Source organism: Belonocnema kinseyi, chromosome 8, assembly GCF_010883055.1.
Source record: "Belonocnema kinseyi isolate 2016_QV_RU_SX_M_011 chromosome 8, B_treatae_v1, whole genome shotgun sequence".
Lineage (NCBI taxonomy): Eukaryota > Metazoa > Arthropoda > Insecta > Hymenoptera > Cynipidae > Belonocnema > Belonocnema kinseyi.
This window is the reverse complement of record NC_046664.1, coordinates 144470343-144491854: the sequence shown is the minus strand read 5'-3', so window position 1 is coordinate 144491854 and position 21512 is coordinate 144470343. Positions and strand designations below refer to the sequence as shown.

Here is a 21512-nt window from a genome sequence, read left to right as displayed (position 1 = left end):
CAATCACTTCCGGGAGTGAACAAAAAAACCCGGTGGCGCTCAAACCAAACCTGTGATTCTTCTTCGGAAACTTCAGAGTATTTTCGAGGCTTTCCACCCGAAGAGCAGGTCCGTTCAGCTGTTAACATGGATCAGCAAGGGACACTTGGCAGATGGCACCTCCATATCGACATGCGGATCCTCAATTATGTCCTCAAACAACCTTCGGAATACTACGACTATTGCTCCCATGACACAATCTCCGCTTGGAACTCACACCACATCGATCACCCCCATGAGTCCAATAGTCCGTAGTGTACCAGGGTCGTCTTTGATTTCCACAACGATGCCGCCAATCCATACTCCTCTCGGGGCAAGAAATTCCTCTTTGTTGTAACTGATCTACATGCCGGTTGGGAACCTGTTTCGAACCTCAAAGGGTCGGATTACAGGTAAAAATTACTGGAAAACATCTCTTGACGGACGTACAAGAAGCCCCCACGTCGCAAGCGAGGCCGACCTAGTAAGATAGGCACGCTCCCTACACAGGAAACGGTCCTGGAGAGTGGAAGAATGGACAACGCACGTTACCAATTTCGAACTCAGACCAGTAGGAAGAACTATAAAGAGTCCGTGATCATCCGGCCCCAGCCAGCCACAGTGTGTCGAAATCATTTTTGACATCGTTCGAAATGAATGTTACAAAATATTAGTATAAAATAATAGAAGGCATGATAATAATAATTATTATATTTCAAATTACATTGAAATTAATGCATTCGTTGAAATATCAAATATTACGTTTTCTATCGAAAATCGATATTTGAAGGTTAAAAATTCAACTACTTTGATGAAAATTTACATATTTGTTAGAAAAATCAACTCTGGTTAAAATTTTTAATATTTTGTTGAAATTCTTTTCATTTGGTTTTAAGATGTCCACTACAATTTCATTTAGAATTCTTTTTGTTATAGCAAATCTTTTTGGGTGAAGATTATTCTTTTTTGTTTGAAAATTTTGCCATTCAGTTTAAAATTTATGTTTCTTTGCCAAATTGTTAACAAAACCATTTACACTTGAAATGAAAAAGTTTAATTTTCAGTTTTAAAAAATTAACGAATTTGCCACCAAATAGTTACATTTTCATTTAAAACATAACATATTACAAAATAATTAAATTTTTAAAAAATTAGATAAATTTTCAACAAAAAACTAAAAAATATAATTATTTTAAAACAATAACAACTGAACTGAACCAGAAAATGCATTTCAAGAAAATTTTAATATTTTTAACTAAAATAATGAATCTTCAACCAAAAAAATTAATTTTTAAAAGGTCGTTCAACCTTAAAACAATTAGAGAAATTTTCAACAAAAAAGAGAAAATTTCAACCAAAGAAAGAATTTTCAACAAATGAATTAAATTTTCAACTAAAATGATGAATCTTCAACCCAAAAAAATATCCATTTTTACTCAATTAGTTTAAAATTTAACCAAGTAGTCGAATGCAAACAAAAAGGACAGCTTTTAAACAAAATAATTGAGTCCTCAACAAAGGAGCTTTAACAAAAGATAATTCACAATCACAAAATTACAGTTGTAGATGTACATATGCATATATTATCGAGAGCTAAGCTCTAGAACAAACACAGAAAAAAAAACTATCTACAAAATTGTTGAGTTTTCAACCCAAAAAGCCTAATGTTAAATGGATTCGATCTCCTTTGAAATCATTGTTACAACACTGTTTTTTTTTTGGTTGGATATTAATTTTTTCAACAGAAAATTCAACTATAAAATTTTTTGTAGAAAATTAATTTTTTAAATTAAAGTGTGATCTTTTTTAGTTAAAAATCTAACTAATTGTTTAAAAATTTATGGATTTGGTGGAAAATTCGTCTTTTTTAGTACAAAATTAATCTTCTTCTTTGAAAATTCATCTTGCTGATTTAGGATTCAATCATTTTTCTAACAATTCTTTTTTTCAAAAATAATTTATTCAAGTGAAAATTTAACTTTCCATTTTTCGTTAAAAATTTATTGGCCTTTTTTAATTACAATCTGTTTTGGTAGAGAGCTCAGCTATTTTTTTTAATAGACTACTTAAAATTGAATTTTTTTTTAACTAAAAACTGAACTATCCCATTTTTCGTTTAATATTAAGTTCATAATTGAAGCTTCGTCTGTTTCGGTTTAAAACGAACCTCTTTGATTGAAAATTCAACTATTTTCTTCAAATTTCTATTTTTTTTTAAATTAATATTACAATATTTTTTTAAATTAATATTTTTGATTAAGGATTCAGTTATTTAAAAAAAAATTGCTTTCCAGTTTGTTAAAAACCAATTTCTTTAAAAGAAATTTTGATTCTACTATTTTTGGTGGCAAATTGATATTTTAAATTGAAAATTGACCTTTTTTACTTTTTCTTTATTCATAATGTCCCCTACGGGTTTACATGACTTGCATTCCTTACAATCTTTCCGTTTATATCTATGTTTTTTACAATCTCATCCTTTCTATATAAACAATTATTTACAACTATTTACATAAAGTCTTATATCTAGTTCCTTATCTCTATTTTCTGCGATAGCGAAGTTTAGGACTTATTAGAAAACGAGTGAACGAGCGAACGAAAGCGAGATTTCAAACGAATGAGCGAGAGAGAAGCACGAGACTACTGAACTTTTACCTTACCATTACTTACAATCTTTACGCTCCTAATCTAAGCGACTTCCGTTTCCGTTTTCTTTTACATTTTTTTACCTCCATTTGCCTGTTTTCACTAGCATTCTTTCATTCTCTCTCATTCGCTCTCCTAGCACCCTCCAACTCCTTCATCCATTCTTCTCCTAATTCAGCCTCCCCTAGACTCGTAACCACCTTCTCTTACCAGCTTCCTTTATCTTCCATTCCTCTCTTACATCCTTTCCATACATGCTCCCATGTTTCCTCTTCCCATTCACATATTCTACACTTTTTGTTCCCTTCTTTTTCCCAGTACATCCCTACCCTTACCTCGTTTCCCAATCTTATTCTTGCTATTCTAGTAAACCGCCTCTCCCCATCCCTTTTCTAAATACTTTGGCACTCCTTCCTTTTTTATCATCTTATACCATTTATTGTATTTTGATTCCTCAATCATCCTCCATCTTTCTACTAATTGTCTTTCCTTCTCCCTTTTTTCCAATTCTTCATAGTTTACTCCAGTCCCGTCTTCTATTTTTCTATCATTAAAGGACTTCCTCCTTTCTTCTTCCCTTCTCGTTAATTCGATTGCCCTCCCTCTCCTCTCTTCTACCTCCATCAAACACTTTCTCGCCAACTCTCCTCCCTTTCCCTTCCTTAGCTTCGCCTCAAATTTCTATGCTCTCTTTCCCGCTCTAATACTTAACTTATCCCTTTGCGCTTCTTCTCTCACCATATATCTTGGCGTCCTCCAGTTTGCCTTAAGTGTCCACCTTATATACCTTTGTTGTAAACTCTCAATATCTTTCCTTTCTTTCCATCCCCATATCTCTGCTCCATAACCTAATATCGGCCATACCAGCGTATCAAAAAACCACATTCTCCTTCTCCAATTTTTGTTGAACCTTCCTTTTCCTATTCCCTATCCATTCTTTCTTCCTCCCCCTCCTTTTCTAAACCTCATTATCCTTGTCTTTTCTACATTTACATTGAGCTTTTTCCCATCTAAGTATTTCTCTAATCCTGTAATTAATCCCGCCATCCCTTCTTCATCCTCTGTCATCAACACTATGTCGTCTGATCATGCCAGTGTGTATATCTTTTCCTTCCCTATCCTGACTCCTCTCCAACCTTTTCTCCTCATTTCTTTCAAGTCTGATATTAATATATTAAATACAATTGGGCTTAGATGACATCCTTACCTCACTACTCTCACCAATCAGAAACTATCTCCTACTTGCTCTCCTACCTTTACCCTGTTTTTTGTCTCTCTACAAATTTCTGATACTCTCTTTATTAATCCCTCTCTTATCCCCTTTTTTACCATAAATTTTTCTATATCGCCTCGGTCTAATGAGTGAAACGCCGCCTTTATGTCCACGAACATTGCTATCATTGCCCCTTTTTTCCTTTTAATTCTCTTATTTACTAGATAGTTCAGAACATATATGTTAATAATTAACCCCATTCCTTTTCTAAACCCTGACTAATTCGGTGACTCGATCATTATTCTTAAAACCTTAACTATTTCTTCCCTGGATATGTCCTCCTCCTCATCTCTTTCTCTACCATATCTTCCTCCCTTTATAACTTTTCTCTCTACTCCTCCTAGCAAATCCAAAAAATATTTCTTCCATTCTAAAATTTCAATATATTGGTTTACTCTTTTTCTTCTTTTTCTTTCTCTATTTACTACCTTATCCCACCCACTTCTATTCCCCCCTTTGCTAACTTCACTTTTGTTTGTGCACTCTAATCCTATTTTTACTTCTCCTATCATTTTTTCCATCTCCTCGTCCACATTTCCCTCTCCCATTTTGACATTTTTGACTTTTTCTCTAAACTGTTCTTTTCCTTCCTTCTTTTCAAGGGAAAGTGATCCGAATCAATATAATCACCTCCCTCTAGTTTCTTCACCTTCTATCTTACCTCATCATCCACTATCACATAATCAATTACCGTTCCCCTTTCACCTCCCGAGCGTGTATTCACCTTTCTCTTTGGATTTTCTTCCTCTTTCTTCTCCGCATTCCCTTCCTCCTCTGTCTCCTGTTCTCGCATTGAAATCCCTACCTATTATCAGTCTAATCTCTTCTTTATTTTCTTCAATCATTTCTTTCATCTCCTCTGCTTTCTCCTGCATATCACCGTTCAAATAAACCCCCACTACCTTCCACTTTTCTCCTCCCATCATTACCTCTTCTACTATTAATCCTTCTTTTTGTTCTTTCCTGTCTTTCTTATTTTTCCCTGTCATACATTCATTCCTTACTCCCATCACCATCCCTCCTATTACTCTGCCCTTTTTATTCTTCCTCTTTGCATTTTTCACTTGCCATTTGTAACCTATTGGTAACCTTCCCCTTACTCTTTCCCATCCCTTTTCATCTAGCCACGTCTCCAGCATTATGACTACATTCCATTGTGTCAAATGTGTCATAAACTCCCTATCCTTTCTCTCCAATCCTGCTAAATTTGTTACATTCCAAAATTTATAAATTTTATGTAACCCTTAAAACTAAGCATAATCTACCTTATCATACATGACATAGGATAAAGCCACCACTTTTGGACTAGCTTGTTACCGATCTTCTCTCAGTTATAACCCATACATGATAACCGACTACGGTCGATAAGAAAGAAACCATAAGGTACTTAAAAGATTTACCAAGGAGAGGTAACCACTCAGAGAATACCGATGTGCGGTCATTGAGAATCTGTAATTCTAAACTCACTCATTATAAAATAATTACAGATCGTTAAACATACGAAAGTATTTATACTTTCAACAAATTAAAACAATAACAAAATCAAGTGAAAATCATGTAAAGTATGAATACACGCGTGTGTTTAAATTAAGTAATCTCTATTATATCTGCATACACTAGTTCATCATAACTACTATCGGTGAGAAAACTATAGGCATCTGCCTTTGAAGCTTAACAACTCAGTTTAAAAAAATGCTATCGCAACAAAAAAAAACAGTCATATAAAAGCTGTAAGTGTTCTACGTAAATGAGCTTGAAGGCGTTTATGTGAACAAAATTTTGTGCTTAACAGACTGAACAATGTAAAAAAAGTAAGGATTTTCGGGTACATTCAAGAACAGTCAAGTTTAGATCATTATTTCTTATACAAGGGACGAAGGGGAAAATTTGAAAAAATTCATAAGTATGAGGAAAATTGTTGTCAACCAGTTGCAGTTGAGAAATTTAAATAATAATAAAAATTGTTGCTTAAAAGTACAAAAATGTGCAACTATATTATCTTCAGTTCTAATACAGTTCGAATCGCTTTAATATCTGTATTAGAACTGAAGATAATATAGTTGCAAATTTTTGTACTTTTAAGCAACAATTTTTATTATTATTTAAATTTCTCAACTGCAACTGATTCACAACAGTGTTTCTCATACCCATACATTTTTTCAAATTTTTTCCATCGCCCTTTTTATAAGAAATAATGCTCTAAACTTGAATGTTCTTAAATGTACCCGAAAATCCTTACTTTTTTTTTAATTTTTCAGTCTGCTAAGCACAACATTTTTTTTACATAAATGCCTTCAAGCTCATTTACGTAGAACACTTTCAGCTTTTATATGACTGTTTTTTTTTGCGCTAGCATTTTTTTTTGCCTGAGTTGTTAAGCTTCAAATGCAGATGCCTATAGTTTTCTCGCCGATAGTAGTGGCCCAATTAGCGGAATAAGAGGTATATGGTCAGACACACTGTAATTAAAAGTGTCTGGGTTACGCCAACACCCAATTCGCATTCCTGAAAAAGAGCAAGATTGAAATGCGCGACAACCGATCATCGCGACCCGCAGACTCTATTAGTCATCGCGTACGATAGCGTGGTTCGCGCGTATCAAATAACATAAAGCAAATGTAAGCGAACACCAGAAATCTCAATAGACAAGATACTAAAAATCTCCACTCAAGAACATTGTAACTTGATACTATTAATTATTTAAAATCTAATTTTAAGAAGTACGTGACTCGTGGACAAAGTGACCAAACATAAACTGTACGTGACCTATTCAAATCTGAAGCGCATAAAAGCCCTTATGCTACCCCTAATAGTCGTCTTTAGTTCGCAGCAGTCAAACTGGCATCAACTAAAAACGCCCGGTAGAATTCCGTCGCTATTCTACAAATCATCGGGGATATTATCGACACTATAAATCTTCTATTGCCCCACATTAAATAATTAGTCAGGCTTTAGCACCCTGACTTAATCAGCCCTTTAACCTCCCTCACCTTTCCCATTATACATATACTACCCCCTTTTGTTCGGGACGTAACAGCTGATTTGGTGGCAGCGGTGAGATTGTCACTTTTTTGTTCAAATTCAGTATATTTAATCTAAATTTAAATTAATTAATCCGGAAAAGTTATAAATTTTAGAATTCTAAGCCCTTCTTTCGTTACATCTTGTAATAGCCCTTTCTAACCTAAATTCCTAAGAGTCTAGAAAAACAAGTTAACACCATTGTAAGAATTTTTTTTCACGAACTGATCACTCGTGAATGGAAATCACACAACGGAATTAATACTTTCAAATTCAATCAATTTGAACAAAAAGGAAAGTTAAAAATTGAAAGTTTCAATTAATAGACACAATCAACACCTTTACGTTCGTTATATAACGAATCAAGTGTGTCTAATCTTTACTACCTTTTTCTACTAAACGAATAAAGGTATTCGTTTGTTAAAGTGATAGGTACACATTTCGATCAAACCGTTCACCTACATTTTGGCAACGTGTTCATCACTCATAATTAATAATAGATCTTCCTATATCAAGTCTAGTAATTATCTGGAGTCATTTATATACAAAAAGGCAGTTACAATATTATCACTTAAAGAATTTTCGAGCAAGCAAAAGCGATGAATTTAACTTAGCATTCGCAGGCATTTCATGCTTTCATCTCAGTGAAATTGTCTAACTGTTACTGTCTGCTTCTACTTGCGCTGAACGCAACTGTCAATCAGTGATCAAGCGTAATTATAGTTCTCGTAGTAAATCCACCTAAACTTCATAAATCTGTATTTTATTAAAATAATTACGAATATAAAAATTCAAAATTACAAAATTAACAAAGTTTTTTCTGCTTAATATCTGTGTTCCTCAAAAATCGTTAAATCTATTGTAATTAAATGATAATACAGGCACCTCGCATTAACCTTGTAAGTAAAGGGTTTTTAAACAACGACAATTTATATTATACACAACAATCTTCGAAAATTTTTGCGATATTTAAACATTTTATCTTTCAAAATTTAAAACCCCTCTCAAAGTTTGGATTTAAAATTTAGTTATTTGACCTTCAAAATATTATTCGATCTATGATCAAGATATTATAATTTAAGGAATTAATTCAGTAATTCGAATCCTCTTTTAAAAACTGAGCAGTCCTTGTGCACATTTTATTTATTTTAAGCCAGTAATTAACATTTAAAACCAATGACAGATAATTCATTTTTTATCCTTCAAGTTTAAATTACTTCGTATTAAAAACAACTATCAATAAAAAAAGCAAAATGCCTAATAATACAAATGAAACTCAATTTAGCGGCGATGTTAACCGTACACTTAGTGAGGCCAGGATAACATCCATGGCAGAGTGTTTTGCCGTACAACAAGGGGTTATAAATATCCCCAGTTATGATGGAAAACATATGCCCGTAAGAGACTTTATCCAAGATATAATAAATGGGGAATCATCCGTGCCAGGAAATTGTGAAAAACAATATCTCAAGGCTGTATAGCACGAATAAAAGGTGCAGCAAGAGATTCCATTCATGAAAAAAATTTTACAACTATAACTGATTCAATAAAACATTTAAAACAGCGTTTACCCCTCGTAAAACTTATGCGTGGTATTTGAACGAAATTTCAACTATCCGGATGAATCGTGAAGAAAATGTGAGGGCATTTTTTGTTCGGATAACCCTTCTAAAATCAGGATTCCAAGGGGCCCTTGAAGACAAATATCCAAATGTTGAACAGCTACTACTCCCATTAAATGACTGTGCCCACGAAGCTTTTAAACGAGGCCTGTCTGGCGGTAGTTCGGGGTTGGTAGAAGCAAGTAATCCCGGGAGTTTAGACACAGCATTGAAAGTCGCGCTTGAATACGAGGCACGACAACAGTTGAATCCTCAGTATCCTATCAATTATTATCGAGAATCAAGATATCCTCAGCCGAGCTATTCAGGATCACGAGACCGTAGCCTAAGCCCACATGTGCGATTTGCAACAATTCCTCATTCATCTAAAAATACTGATCCAAAACCAAATGTAACGGGAATAATAAGGCGTCCTTCTTCTTCCGTGACTTCTAATAATCAAAATAACATGCCTCCTTATCAGTATCCTTACATGCCCTATAATCCTTATCCTTACTATTCAACTATTCCCATGCAAAACAATGGCTATCCAAACAGCAATTATTCCCGGGGAGGTGTAAATACACCACCACGCTCTCTATCTCCTCTTCCACCCAGCAAGGAGACTTTAAACTACAACTCCGCTCGCCGCACAGTCGAGAATCTCCAGTCGTAGAGTTTTCATCATCAGAATTTTTGGAAAAGAAAGACTCATTCTTAGTCGACACCGGAGCCGACATCAACATAATTAAATTGGACTCTTTGCACGATGATCTATTAATAACAGAAAGTGAATTTATTGAAATAACAGGAATTACACACATAAAAATATCCACTATCGACACAATAAAATTAGCCATAGAAAATGCTATCGTAGTTTTTCACGTAGCTTCACCGAGATTTCCCTTTCACTACGGATGGAATTTTAGGCCGAGAATATCTTCGTCAAGAAAAGGTCGGAATTTCATTTTGGCATGAGACCCTAGTTACTTATTCAAACCCCAATAGACCCATTCCATTTACCGATAAAGAATCTAAGATTGAACAAGATTTAATACTTGACTATAAAGGAACAGGGCTAGGGAAAATTAATATAAAAGCCAGGACTAAACAGGTAATTACAGTGCGAGTAATAAATAGTGACCTAAAGGAAGGTTATCTACCATTAGTCAAATCCATAGACGGATTAATAATAGGAGAAGCCGTAGTGTCAAATTCAAACGGGAATTGTCATGAATAGGCAATGAATACAACGGACGAAGACCTTGAAATAGAAATAGACCCACAAGAACCCCTCCCCTTTGAATATCATAATTTACCAGGTGATGAATTGGACTACACTCCCCCAGAAAATAGAGTAGAAGACATTCTAGACATCCTAGAACTACATCATTTAAATAAAGAAGAAAAGGAACACGTGAAACAAATAATTCAAAAATATCCCGATGTTTTTCATCTGACTGGAGAGCCTTTAACTCCAACGAACATAGTACACCATAAAATACACATTACTGACGACGTGCCAATTCACGTTCGACCATATCAATTTTCTCCTACTCAAAAGGAAGAAGCAAAGATTGTAATAGACAGAATGCTTACAGAAGGTGCCATTGGTCATTCGAAGTCACCTTATAGCTCTTCCATGTTAATAATCCCCAAAAAGATGGACCACACTGGAAAAAGAAAATATAGGGTAGTTATAGATTTCAGGTTATTAAATTAAAAAACAATTGGAGACGCCTACCCACTTTCAAACATTACAGAAATATTAGATCATCTAGGAAAAGCACGGAACATTACAGTTTTTGATCTAGCTAGCGGATTCCATCAAATTGAGTTAAATACAACCGATAGACCAAAACCTGCGCTTTCATTTCTAAACGGCCACTATGAATATATTAGAATGCCAATGGGCTTAAAAAACTCTCCTGCAACGTTCCAACGTTTAATGGATCAAGTACTTTTAGGACTACAAGGAGTGCAACTGTTTGTATATCTTGACGATATAGTGATTTACGCAGAAACCCTGGAGGAACATGGGAAAAAGATGAGGCTAAAAAAGGCTAAAAATATAACCCTAAAAATATAAAACAATTCTTAGGACTAGCCGGGTACTATAGGAGATTCAACAAAGATTTTTCTGCAAGAACCAAGCCTTTAACTAACCTTTTAAAGAAAGGAGTACCTTTTATTTGGGGTTCAGCAGAAGAAAAAAGTTTCGAGGAATTAAGACAGGCCTTATGTGACAGTCCAAGTGTAAATACTCCACTACGGAAAGAGAATGTTTGACACTTTTATATGCAGTGCAACAATATCGACCATATGTTTATGGGAAAAAATTTACACTAGTTAGTGACCATGAGCCTTTAAAACGGATAGATTCGGTAAAAGACCCTGGACAACGTTTAATTCGTTGGCGATAAAAATTGAGAGACTATGAATATTCCTTAAATATAAGCCCGGAAAGTTAAATACAAATGCCGACGCTCTTTCCAGAAATCCAATTTCAAACAGTTCATTAGACGAAAGTAGGAAGAAAAATGTAAAGAATTCTGCCAGGTTACTACCAATACAGACACGTAAACCACACAAAGCAATACACAATCCGCTAAACCCATTGTTAAACCCAAAAGCGCCAATCCAAGGATCAAGCCGGCGATCATAACAAAGAAAAGACCATCAACGGAAACTGGCAGTTTTAAGCCCTCTAACTCAAGAACGCAGCGTCCAATGATCACGAAATCTAAAGATAGCACTCAAATTACAGGCCCTGCTTCCATAACTTCCAGCAGTTTAAATAAAAGCACAATAGGTAAGCGTTTACTTCGCCGTAGGGCAGAAGAGGAAAGAAGAAAACCAAAGCCCAACTACCGAGACTCAAGCACTGACTCGGAAGATAACTTTGATGAAGTCGATAAACCCATCCCTCCTATATTTCAGAAAAAACGAAGCGTTTTACCCAGTTTGGAAATGCCGTTAGCAGCATTCCCAGCCCACAACTTACCCCTGAGTGCCCCTCCAAAAGCACCAGGACAATTCCAGGAGTTATTCAAAGACAAAGAAAACGAAGATCAAGCCAAAGAAGAAAAATAAACCGAGCCCATTGTAACCCTAAGTCCACCCCAGAGTGATAGTGAAGATAGTTCGGCAGAAGAAGAAAGAACCGATGAGCAATCAGAAAAAAGGAGTGACATCAACAATACACGAATAACTACAGAGGATTTGCAGGAATCATTTTCTCGTTTTGAGCTACTTCATAACTATATCATTTACATCAATGATAAGTATGACTGACTACATGCACATACTATCACTGAACGACGTACAGTCGCGCAGTGGAACGGACGGCTAGCATCAGGCGTGACGACAACAACCATGATGGCCGACGACAATCAAAAGAAACACTATAGCAGCTTACAGACTCTGCCTGCACCCCGAGCGAAATACCAGTAGCAAGAGAGCAGCATTCCGACAACATGGTCAGCGAGAAGCAGATAAGGTAACCGAACTCGCAACTATATGGAGTGACGTCACGATTCATTATGGTTGAAGGCTCAAGTGATGAAACACGAGCGCGATAAGAACGCCTGCAGAAAGGAATACCACACCCATCACATGGAGTTGCACACCCACAATCACGACATAGAGTACCAACAACAGCTAACACCAGTAAAAGAAGAATGCAGTATTGAAGCTTCAATCAAGAGTGGTAGAAATTCACTAAGTGAGTACCAACATTTTAGGTTAGGTTTGTGAAATATTCGTTTTTCGGAATTTACAATTTGTATTACAACAAAATCTGTATTATTAGATTAAACAAAAGAAAAATTTTTCTGATAATTCTAACATTTCATTTAATTAAATAATTGAGTAAAGGTTTAAAACGAATATTCCACACGTGTTCTAATTATAGCAATTGCACACTAAGAGCCTGTAATAATTTAAATAAGGAAATTCAACTAAAAATTGCAAAATTCTAAAAAGAATTGTCAAAAGATCAGATAATTTAATTCAAATTATAAGGGTGAAGGAAAAATTAAAAACAGACACATCTTTAAACTAACGACATAGAATCAAACAACAGAACATATGAGAAAACAAAGTTAACTATACCGTTAGTCCAACATACAAAACTGTAAAAAATAAAACAAAAATGTATTCAATACAAAAGCATATATAAATATAAAATGAAAAAGAGATGGTAAGATAGCATAGAGGACCAATCGAAGGATCTAGCGATTATAGGTCAGAATCGGACTCGCCACGAGCGCCGTCTTCCAGATCCGAGACCCAAACAGTTTCAATTTTGTGAACTGAAAGCAAAGAATAATTATAACTTACAAACTGAAAAGAAGTATAAGGACTTAATGGAAAAACGATCAATTACCTGTCGGATCTCTGAGAATATGACCACACTTACAGGTATGTTCAGTGTATACCAACGGAACGAAACGCCCACACAAGCAAAATCTATACTTTGTGCCCTCTGTACTGAAAGGAAAGAAAGAAACATAAGTGCATAGAAAACAGCGAACTTACTGAGAGACATTATTACAATCAAAATAAAAACAAAGAAAAGAACGTGTGATGGAAAGTGAGAACAAAGTAATATCATCTTAACCCATACATATCTGCGATTCACACTGCACGTGTGTATGTTGCGGTGGCAGGGAATTTAAGGAAGGCGAAAAATGCAGGCTGATGTCATAAAGTTCATCAGCGCGATGACATAGCGAAGTCCGGGCCTCCATAAGTTCCGCATTCGATGCTACAGACAGATGGACGACCTCGGCGCTCGAAACAGCTTCCTCTAGTTGTAGCACTTGCAATAACGTAGAATAGAATCTCGCGGCAGTACTCAGATTCATAAGCTTCGAATGAAACTTCGCAATAGAGAAACCCCCGGATGGAGCCCTCCTAGGCATGTCTACAAATAAACAAACAAAAATAAAATAAAAACTTTAATTTAGAAATTTGTTAAATTCCATAACTTATCATATACCTGTGGCAACTTTATACCAACACCCAAGGCAATAAATAGTTCAATAAATCCGATAATAGTTTCTCTTAATTTAAGTGAAAAAACACGAACAAAACAGCCAGGATATCGATATCTACGTTGTCGCGCTAGTAGGTGTAACATAACGAAATCTTGATCATTTACATCTATTCCAAAATTAAGCCTACACAATCTGATAAACGTCTCCAAAAAATTGACAGGGTTTGTACCCCATATAAGAAGACAATGAATTCCCGCACGACGCTCAATACACGCCAACCGAGAGCTCAAACTTTCACTAAAAGATAGCACGGAAGTAGAGCAAGATTAGAACTTAAATTGACAAATCTTCATGGAAGTTCCCTCTTGAACAGCATAATTAAAAACAAAGGGCGATAAATCAAAATCCGAAACACACTGTTCAAATTCCGATGGCAATATATTCTCATCCGCGTTATTAATGAAGAGATCGTAAACCATCTCATCACTTAGATGAAACCGAAGAATTATCACCATAAATTAAAGAAAGCAAAAACTGATCAGGGTCAGAATTTACATTAAAATCAGCGGAAGATGTCATTTCTACAACTCACGAAGCGCAAATGAAACGAAGTTCGAAGAACGTTTAAAATCCACATAAAAGATGTAATATGAGACTCACCATAAATGCTGAACGTAGCGGAAGTTACAGATAAATCCAGTGTAATGTTTTGTTCAAAACAATAGTCTTCGTATCGAATAGTGGAAGCAGAAGCGACCGAAGAACTATCGGACTCCATGGTGACACAAAGACTGAGAGATCGCGATGCAAATACGAGTCCAGAAGAAATCTGCTGACAATCAAAAAGTTCTACAGCAAAGAAAAGACAAAAGACATGAATAGTAAAGATTTCAAGGAATACTCACCATAACTCATGTAGTAAAACCAACATAGTTATCACAATACCATTACACAAAATTTAACCACATATTCACTATTAAGCACAAACTATCTTTCACATCTGGGCGATACTTGAAAATGAATCGTTAGAAAGAGTATTACTACATTCAAACAGTTTGCAATAAATAAGGCTATAATTGATTTAACACAACACAGTTACCACTTGAGTTTATCAAGGGAATTTTCATCGGGGACGATGATGATTTTAAGAAGGGAGGACTGTTGCATTCCAAAATTTAGAAATTTTATATAACCCTTAAAACTAAGCATAATCTACCTTATCATACATGAAAACTACAAACACCCGGTAGAATTCCGTCGCTATTCTACAAATCATCGGGGATATCATCGACACTACAAATCTTCGCTTGCCGTTTTAAGACTGAAAGGTAGCGTAAGTTTTATAATTCTTTTATTGTAAATTAATTTTATGTTCTTATCTTATATTATAATAAATGTACCATAACTTGTGAAAATTGCCATATTTTTGAGTTTTTAATAACACACAATCCCCGTAGGATTGACGAGTGACAACGATCCCACATTAAATAATTAGTCAGGCTTTACCACCCTGACTTAATCAGCCCTTTAACCTCCCTCACCTATCCCATTAACATACTACCCTCGCCTTTTACTCGGGACGTAACAAATCCCAGTAACAAATCTTCCATTCTTCCCTATTTTCGTTTCTCATTTTTTTCCCTTCTTACTATTTCTTATTTTCCTATTTCCCGTTCCTCCCTCTCCTAGTTTCCCTGCACCTCATTTCTTACTATCTGTTCCTTTTCTTCATCCCAATCACACCATACTTCGTCATCTATATTCTCCCATACTTAACCCATGTTCTCTTTCCCTTTTTTCTTTCCTCTTCCGCTATTTTCCTTAATTTTTACTGCATCTTCCTTTCTGACCATGTCAAATTATCCTCTATTCTCTCTGGACTTCCATATAATAACCACTTTTTTGTCATCACCTCCCTCTTATGTTCCCATTTCTTTAGTTTCACTAATACCATTATCTCCCCTCTTCGCTCTTCCCTTCCTACACTTCGCATTTCCTCTATCTCTACCTTAGCCCCATCCTTTTTAGTACTTCGTCCACCCCTATTTTTTTCTATTTTTCTCAGCCATTATTATCACTCTTCCCTACCAAACTCTGCTTTTCCGGCGGCGATCTAAACATTTTTGATATTTAACGCTCGCACCGATATTTTCCTTCTCTTCACTACTTTCCCTCTTCCATCTCTTCCTTTTGATAAAAGCCTCAATTGATCCTTCGCTTTTTGCTCTTAATCTCTCCTTTTCTATAGTTTTCTTATACTTCCCCCTTGCCTTCCTTTCCTTGCTCTCCTCTTTCGGCGTACTGAACACTTCCTGTCCTAAGTCTGTTTCTTCCGCGGAGAATTCGCTCCGCTAACCATGGATCAAATTCAAACTCTCCTGCCTTCTATGCTTCCCTGCCTCTATTTACCGTCGCGGTTTGGTACCTGCCTCGCCTTTCTTTGTCGCTACCCAACCCTGCTCAATCACACAATCCCTCAATTAATCTCTCATATCCACACCCTTTTACACACTTCCACAATCCACTAACCTCAAATTTCACCACAATATCAGAAAAACTAAGCATCAACTATTCCCACTACTTTACACTTTCATGCCGGCAACGGAAGCCTCCTTTTTTTACTCAATAATTCAATTTTTTTAATTTTCCTGTTTTGGTAGAAAATTAATCCTTTCATATTTTTTTCGAGAATTCTATTATTTTATTAAAAATTCCTTTTTCGGTGAAAAATTAATTTATTTAAGAGAAAAGTCGATTATACCATTTTTGATAGAGAATTGATATTTGAAATTAAAAATTGATCTTTTTCTATTGGAAATTCAACCATTTGTTTGAAAATGCACATATTTCGATGAAAATTCGTGTTTTTGGTAGGAAATTAGTCTTCTTGGTTAAAAATTTATTTTTGTGATTAAGAACAAAACTATTAATAAGTTGCACATTTCTTTTTTTTATTTTGTTAATAATTAAATTCTTCAACTAAAAATGTAACTATCCCACTTTCGGTGAAACATTGCAATTTTAAATAAAAATGGATATTTTTCTGTTGAAAATTCATCTGTTACTTTGAAAGTTCAACTACGTATTTTCAAATTCAACTATTTTAATAAATTTCAACTACTTTGTTGAACATTTAATTGTTTGTTGGTAAATATTAATTCTTTTAACTAAAAAGGAATAATCCTATTTCCGGTTCTATATATTTATATTTTTAATTAAAAATTTAACTGTACATTTTTAGGATGAAAAATTATATTCATAATTGAAACTAATTTTTTTTAGTTGAAAATTCTTCTTTTTGGTAGAAAATTAATTTTCTTTGTTAAAATCTTATCTTGTTTATTAAGGATTCAACTTTTTTTTCTGTTTGTTAAAAATTAATGTCTTTGAGGAAAATTTAAATTATATCATTATTCACACTTCCATGGAGAGACATGTTCGGGACAGTGGGACCACCTGCACCCCAACGACAAAATTTATTATTGTAAATGAACCGAAGCTTGATCTCTTTTAGTTAAAAATGCAATTATTTGTTTGAAAATTCCCGTATTTTGTTGAGAATTTGTGTTATAAATATAAAACTTCTCCCTTGAAAATTCATCTTTTTGATTGACAATTGACACGCTCAGAGCAAAAGCGAACTAAAAAAAAAAAGTTGTGCAAAAGCGACATAAAAACACCCGAGAACAAAAACGACCTAAGAATTCTCGAGAGGTAAAACGACACAAGAATAAAGGGAGAAGGTTCCACCCACCCTGCTCCTTTCCACCACGCTCTCCCTCCTTCACGTTTCCTACTCCTCTCCCGGCAGTACCACGCTCAGTCAGGCTGAAACTTGTAAACATTTGAACTCGTATATTTTTCGCGATTCATAGTGATATTCGAAGTTTTTTATTTTAATCATGGATTTGTCCGACAATGGTAAGTTAAATGTTACTCAACTGAAAAATTTTATTCATTCATTATCATTGTATAAATGCCTGATTGTGCAAGTTTCTTGAAATGATTGATTAACTTACATTGTTTTGCATCAGAAAATATCCAAGATCCATATCAATTTACGTCAGATGACTTCTCTGATCATGAATCAGGTGAAGAATTATGGAAAACCAACGAGAATGAGGGTGATAATGAGGGTTTCGGAAATGAAGCTACGTTAATAGTTATAACTACCTACATATTCTCCCACAATTTTTAAGTGCATTCTGAATGTGTAACTTTTTCCATAAACTCCTTGTAACTGAAAAAACTATACTTGAAAATATTGAATTTTATTTCATTGAAAAAAGAAAAAGTTTCTGCACATCCGTCAGCACGCAATTAATTATTTTCATTTCCCGATTTCAATATTTTTTCAATTAAAACTCGCTGTAATTCATATTTATCGCACATCGTTTAATTTAAAATTATTATAATAATATCATTATTTTTAGTAAACAAAAAAATAAACTAAGAATGAGAAATTAAAAATTTCAAATGCCTAAATTCAGAATGTTGATTTTTTTGTTGAAAAAAATGTTGATGTCGAAGAAACCTGAAATTAAAAGATTTTGTAGTTCTATAATTGTTGATTTGTTTAAATGTTGAAGTTTCGATGATTTTAGAAGTTCTGGAATTTTAACCTTTTCTAGTCGGAAAAAAATGAGCTATAAATTACAACATAATTCCAATTTCATGTGATGGAAGTGTTCGAGCTTTGAAAATAGTAGAAAATGTGGAATTTCGATCTTTTCAAGATGTGATCGACAAATGAAGCAATTAATAAAAATCCTCAAATTTCTGAAATTTTAAGAATTCTGATGTTTTTATATATACCCACTTGAAAATTTATAAACTTTCGAAGAATTTTGTAAGTGTTGTAAGTTTTGCAATTTTTATATTCCTAGAGATTTTAGGAATGCAAGATTTCAAAGTATTTTCAAGTTTTTGACGTTTTGAAGTTACAAAATGTTTAAATTCTGGAAGTTTTTGAGCTTCAAAATTTTTAGAAATGTTGCATTTTTGTGCCATGCATGAAGAAATTGATGGAATTTTATATTTTTTCATAAATTTTGTGAGTTATTAAAACTTTAAAACTTACATATTTTTAAAAATGATCAAAAAATGTTAAACTTTATAATAACCTCAAAGTTGATAGGTTCTGAGATTCTAGAATCTTTAAGTTTTTGTATATATCAAGTTCTCCATGATCTAGAGCATCGGGATTTTTAAAGTTTGTAAGTCAGAGAAGTTTTAAAAGTTTTTAAATAAACGGATATTGGAGATTTTATGATCTCAGAAATTAGACAATTTTAGGCTTTCCGTGCTTCAAAAAATTAAGCTATAAAAAATATTCGTGGCATTTCAGATGTTCAACAAATTCATGGAGTTAGAAAAGTTCGCAAACTTCAGTGTTTTTCAGTAAAAATAAAAAAAAATTGTACAGTTTAGAAATTAGTTCGAAGGTTTCGTGGCTATAGTATCTTGAAAGAAATGCTAAAAGTATTAAGTTGCCGAAGATGTTCAGTGAACTTAAAAACTTTATAAACCTGGAATTCTCCTTCAATTTGTTTGAGAACTACCTAACGGAGTATAGGCAACCTCTACAACCCCTACCTCCCAGTAATAATTTTCAAAATTCCCTGATTTTTCCTTCACTAATTTTTTATTTTCCTTGATCAGTACTATTCAAATACCAGAATTTCAATCTTGTAATAGTTTCAACACAGAATAAAACAGTGTATTTCCGACACAAGTTTCAAGTTTTTAAATTTATTTTAAACAAAAAATGTATTTTTTACTATAAAAGATAGATTTCTAACAAAATACTTTAATTTTCGATAGAAGAAATTAAGTTTTAACATAATAGTTGAATTTTCAATTGAAAAAGATTATTTTTCAACATAATAATTAAACTTCCAACCGAAGAGATGAATTTTCTACTAAAAGTATAAATCTAAAAAAAATGGTTTCTTAACAAAGAGATTCAACCAAATCTTTTAAACAAAATAGTTAAGTACTCAAGTAAAGAAGAAGACTTTTTAACTAAAAAATTGCATTTTTATAACAAACTAAAATTTATACTAAAGCAAATGAACTTTTAGTTCAAAAAGATAAATTTTCGAAAAAATTAGTTGAAGTTTCGGTTAAAAAAGATTTCAGTTGACTTTTCACGATCAAAATATAAATTTTTAAACAAAAAATAAATTTCGACGAAAAAAATTGAATGTTCAATCGAAAAAGATGAATTTTTAATCATAAAGGATTACTTTTCAACTAAATTTCTGAATTACCTACCAAATAGTTACATTGTTCCTTAAACTTTTTGAACATTTTTAAAGACTTTAAAGACTTAAAAAAAGCTATATTCTTGATTTCTAAGGTTTACAAATATTTTACATAAATAAAAAATATATCAATGATTTGAAACTAATATTAATACTACTAATATTTAGATGACGTATGCAAGAAATCAGACAAAAATACTCAAAATTGCGGAAAAAATCTTACATTCCTTTTTATAACTCTGATAAATCCCCTTAAGTTTGACGTCGAGCACAACTAAAAACATACTTAAAATATTATAAACTCAACCTCTCAAAACCAAAATAATGTGAAATCGGGATCATTAAAATTGATTCAATTTCATGTTATATCAGGTTAGTGACATTTTAAGTGATTAGAGGTGTTTCTTCTCAAAACTGTTTAAAAAAATTCTCGAGAAAATCTTTATGTTATTTTCGGACAGGATTTATTCCCGGAGATCCTCGAGAATGTTAAGATTCCTTAAGGGAATCCGCGGTTATCAATCAACTGATTAAAGTTTCCTCAAGGAATCCTAAGACTCTCGGGAACTTCCTAGAGTAATTTGAAAACGCTCCGGGCGTTCTTCGCATAAATCCGTTTATTCTCTCTAAACAGATATATAAACACGTTCATATTACATACTCTAAAATAAAAACATAAAAACTTTTTATACATTTAGAAACAATTTCCAACTGTAATGTAATTACTGTAAATAACTTACCCAGTGTAACTGATTAAGTTACTAGCTATATGTTGTAGACAGAAACAGAGATGCGGTAAGTAGAAATTAACATTTTCAGATACCACTCATTTCAACAAAATTCTTTGCTCATATCAGTTCATAACGTATCCAATGTTATGATTTCCAGTCATATTTTATCGCATCATTTGTTATGTAGTTATTTTACATGCACTTATTTTAACGAATTTGAAAAGCATACTGTTATTGAATAAAATATCAACATCTTTTTATAAACTGCATACGTAAATGCCTTTCTGAATTTAATAAACAGTAGCATTGAGCGATTAAAAATGAAGATTCTTTTCAACCGTCAAACGACGGACATAGAGTATAACGGAGCTGACGTCCTGTTAGAAATGTCGGAATCCGCAGTGAAGCACTGCTCGTACGAGTGCCCCAAACTCTTCTACGCACGCGTCGCGGTCGGTCTCTGATTCGTTGCTGTTCGCGCGCAATTCGAAATGCTAAAAAATAACATTTTTGTTGTTTATTATGAATAATGTCATTTTAACGTATATAAATGTTTATTAGACTGATATTAATGAATATTAATAAAAATTAAAAATTTTACTAGTGCATACTGTGTAAATAAAAATATCCTTTGATACTCACTTGTATTTCTCTTGCATATCTTTCATTATTCGAAAATTTTGTTATTTAAAGTTTATTAAAATATTTAAATTAATTTTATTGTAGAGAAATGTTAAAATTTTGTTCCGATTGTGTTATACATATTGTGCAGCATATTTTCATTCATATTTGGGTGAAGTAAAATTTTAAATTAAACAATTATTTTGGAATTAAAATTTATTTACACATAAGGAGTTCACAATTTTTAATAAACTATTTAAAAAAAATTAAATTCGAGTTTGAAAGAAAAATTAAATTCATTATTATCGGTCTAATAAACATTTATATAAGTTAAA

The 21512-nt window shown here is 33.4% G+C and overlaps 1 protein-coding gene across 5 annotated transcripts in view; it reads right to left on the bottom strand.

The window, feature by feature from the left end:
- LOC117179148 overlaps positions 1 to 20894 on the bottom strand; it is a 321121-nt gene extending 300227 nt beyond the window's left edge. For all 5 annotated transcript variants that reach the window (XR_004467869.1, XR_004467868.1, XR_004467870.1 and 2 more), the window contains exon 1: positions 20566 to 20894. The gene's annotated coding sequence lies outside the window, so the exon portion shown is untranslated. The remainder of the gene's footprint in view (positions 1 to 20565) is intronic.
- Between the last annotated feature and the right edge of the window lie 618 nt (positions 20895 to 21512).